Here is a 4,060-nt window from a genome sequence, read left to right on the forward strand (position 1 = left end):
AAATGATGAAAACATGAACCTCCGAGTTGAGCAGACTTCTGTCAAGTCCCATCACCCCCAGTCGCCATCTCCCCAGTGTGTGTGTGTGTGTGTGTGTGTCTGTGTGTGTCTGTGTGTGTGTGACGTGGAGCCTGAGGGAGAAGCTGCATGAATTTGAAATAAACAAAGACTTACTCCGGCTCACAGAGGCGTCGCAGGAAGACACCGTTTGCCATTGACTTCACAAAGTGACACGCAGAGACATGCAGATTCACAAAATGCCTTAATTAAAGGACATCACGGGGGGGGGGGGGGGGGGGGGGGGGTCTGTGGGGAACGGCTATCATCAGAGCTGTCTGTGTGTGCTAATGGAGAGGCCGGGGGGGAGAAACGCCTGGAAACGCCACGATGTGCAGGAGAAAGCCTGAGGGAGACAGCGACAGTCAGGGAGCAGAGACAATCAAGATGAGCAACAGGACAGAAAACTGAATCTGCAGCTGCAACAAAACCCAAAGTATAAAGCCTCTTGTTCTGGGTCCACAGGGGAACCTGGAACCACTCCACAGTGAAGTGTGAGGGGACAGCGTCTGATCCACATTGTCCCACAAGTCTCTGCCTGCGTCCACACGGACTTAAGATGCATCACTCCTTCTGTGTTCACACCTGACGTCCACACGACTCCAGAGTTTTACACTCTTTGGGCTGATGATCCTTCTTCTCCAGGGCTGCGTTGTAATCGGGACTTTATGAAACGTTTGCTTCCTTATTAGTCCAAGATCGGTCCAAGAAGGAAAACCTGTTTCACCATTGTTGTTTCTCGTCGTTGTATTTTCTGCATCTTACACAACAAACTGCAGAGTGAACGATCTGAGCCCTGTTGTGAGGACTTGTGTTCTTTGTGTAAAAAGCTGTTATATATATTAGTCATTTGTATTATTTCACACAAGTGTTTATATCGCACATGAAAAAGAAAGACACTTTTGTGTATGTTGTTGGAACTAAAACACATTCAATAATTGTGTGTTGTCAAGGAGTGTGTGTATGTGTGTGTGTGTGTGTGTGTGTGTGTGTGTGTGTGTGTGTGTGTGTGTGTGTGTGTGTGTGTGTGTGTGAACATAGCAGCACACACATCCTCTCCTATAGAACCCAAATGAAGCTGTGTTTTCTGAACTCTATATCTCTTTAGACTCTTTGTTGCCTCCAGCATTCGCACACTTACACCCCAGTAAAACACAACAACACACAGCTTCACACATTAAACACACACACGGACACTGACACACACACACACACACACACACACACACACAGCGTCTGTAACAGGCTGCCGAGGCTCTGGCGGCTGAGTCGACCACAATCCTGGAGCCTCCACCTGTGGCCCTCCATGTTTACTCTCTGGACTGCAGCTCAAAGCTCCTCCTGCTTCCCTCTGCAGTGAATCGTCTGGATCTGGATGTGTGTGTCTGTGTGTGTGTGTCTGTGTGTGTGTCTCTGTGTGTGTGTGTGTGTGTAGCGAGCAGTCAGGTTTGAATTGCTGGCTGCTCATGGAAACGCCTCCTTAAACGTTCATTAGCTCCAAAGACCAAGAAGAGAGTGAGAGCGGAGTGAGTGTGAGCGTGTGCACGGCTCCAAGCATCAGTTTCTCTCCTTCATCCTCTCACTCACCTGTGGTGTCAGTGGAACGTGATCTTCCTCTTCAACCATCTGAAGTATAATTGAACTGGTCTCGATCAGAAGCTTTCATCTGCCTGTGCGTCCACGTGCTCCCACTTCAATCTCCAACTTTACTTTGTCTTGAATCTCTAAGAATCAACTCAAATGCTGGATTTATTTCAGTTGCACAAAGTTCTACTAATTTGTATATATTCTTGGTTAGTTAAGGGTCTTTGTAACATCATATATAATTTAAACACATACGTACATGTAGATACGTTTTATAAAATCAACAGTAAAAGAAGAATCAGTACATTTTACAAAGTGAACACTTCTTTATTTTCCTTTCCTCTTGTGCTGTGATGTAATTATTTAGTATTTGTGCAGAACTTGTCCTGCTTGTGATGAACTTTATACTTCCTCATCTCACCACACGTCTCCACACGAGGACTGAACCTCGGACGTCCTGTCGTATTCACTCCTGCAGCCTCTTTAGAGGGGGGGGGGGGGGGGGGGCTGTCTCACTCACCTGCCTCCACCTGCAGATAACAGAGCAGGAGAGGAAGACAGGAGGATAATTGAAGCAGCAGCATATGCTAATATTTAGTCATTTAGAGGGTCCAGTGTGTGTGTGTGTGTGTGTGTGTGTGTGTGTGTGTGTGTGTGTGTGTGTGTGTGTGTGTGTGTGTGTGTGTGTGTGTGTCTGTGTGTGTGTGTGTGTCTGTGTGTGTCTGTGTGTGTGCGTGTGTGTGTGTTGCCACTCAGTATCTGGGCGGAGGAGCATCTCCAGTTTCCCGGCTCACAAAGACAATAAGGGCCGTTCTGTAGCAGCCCTGATTCTCCAGCGTCCTGCAGAGACGTGGTGGGTCTTCAGGGGGACACCCCCCCACCCCCCCCGCCTGGCTCATTACCAGCCCCTCTTCTCCTCTCTCTCTTTCAATCTCTCCCTCTCTCTCAAGCTCTTGTATTCGTCTCTCTCGCTCCTCTTCCTCGCTCCTCTTCCTCCTCACACCTGTTCTTTCTTTATTCCCAGTCTCTGCCACAGAACGTCCTCCGTGTTCCAAAGTGTAAATTCACCACGTCCCCCTCGCACCACGTCCCCCCCCTCCTCCCGGATGGTTCTCACACCTCAGACCCAGTTCAGCATCTCACCTCAGTTGTGCAGGATTTATGATCTTTTTTAAATCATGATTCATGCTGTGTCTAAAACAAGAGGGCGCGTTGCTGCCTGACTCACTGAGTGCGTGAGGGACTGCATCTCCCATCGAGGGGGGGGGGGGGGCGTGCTGTCCTGCAGCCTTGGTTCAATAATGCATCAGTCCAGAGCATCGTCCATACATCATTCAGAGGACTCCTCTTTCCTCTCGCTCTGTGTTTCCTGACCTCGTAACTAGTTTTTACTTCAAACTGTAAAATACTCTTTCTTTATGAGGCAGAAGGATCATAAATGATAAATTAAATCATCTCTTGTCTGAAAGCGCACATCACGAGACCACTCAACGTGTGTGTGAGTCTGCGTCATCATCTCCAAACATCTCCGTTTCTGTCCGTCCAGACTAAAACACTGAGCTTTCAAACTTCTCCAGTTTAACCTGGTTAGCTCCTCGTCGTGTGGAGGTCACCATCGTGACTGCTGCTCTATGAACCTCATTGTGTTTCAAATGGAAACAATCTCCATCCAAACAAGCATTTCAGCTCAGAATCAGGACTTTTTAAAATCACAATTATTGACGGGACAGTTTCTCATTTCCAGTTATTTTCCCTAAAAACTCTCCGACTGTCTCCTTTGTCTTTTCTGTCTCCTTTGTCTTTTCTGTCTTGTGTCTCCGTCGTCTTCGGGTCCCAAAGAGCTGGAGCGTGAAACTGGAGCCTCAGATAAAAGCACTGGGTTATTGGGTTATCGAACGGGGGGGACAAGGAGCCGCTGGTGGTGCTGGTGGACGTGGCGGGGGGGGGAGGTGGGGGGCCAGAGAGCGGGAGTCACAGATTTACAAAACAAATGAACGGTTACTAGAGAAGAGAGGAGGGGAGTAATCTGAGCACTGCACTGCATTCACATTAAACAACTAGACACCCCCCACCCAGACACACACACACACACACACACACACACACACACACACGCACACACAAGACACACACAACGTCTTGCCCTCAAGCAGCATGGAGCCGTCTTTCAATCCACATTCAAAGAGCGAGTCTTCAGGGACAGACAATAGCAGCACATGCATATATTTGGACATGTAATGAGGGCACAGCCCACCAATTAAGGAGGACTAGTGTGTGTGTGTGTGTCTGTGTGTGTGTGTGTGTGGACCACTAGTCCCGGCAGGGGATGGAGACGGAACCCAGCGGAGGGGAACCGACCCCATTCAGAGCTGGTAATCCAATTCTGAAAGCTGTCTTTCAAGAGAAGGAGGGTGTGTGG

This window comes from Hippoglossus hippoglossus, chromosome 18, assembly GCF_009819705.1.
Source record: "Hippoglossus hippoglossus isolate fHipHip1 chromosome 18, fHipHip1.pri, whole genome shotgun sequence".
Lineage (NCBI taxonomy): Eukaryota > Metazoa > Chordata > Actinopteri > Pleuronectiformes > Pleuronectidae > Hippoglossus > Hippoglossus hippoglossus.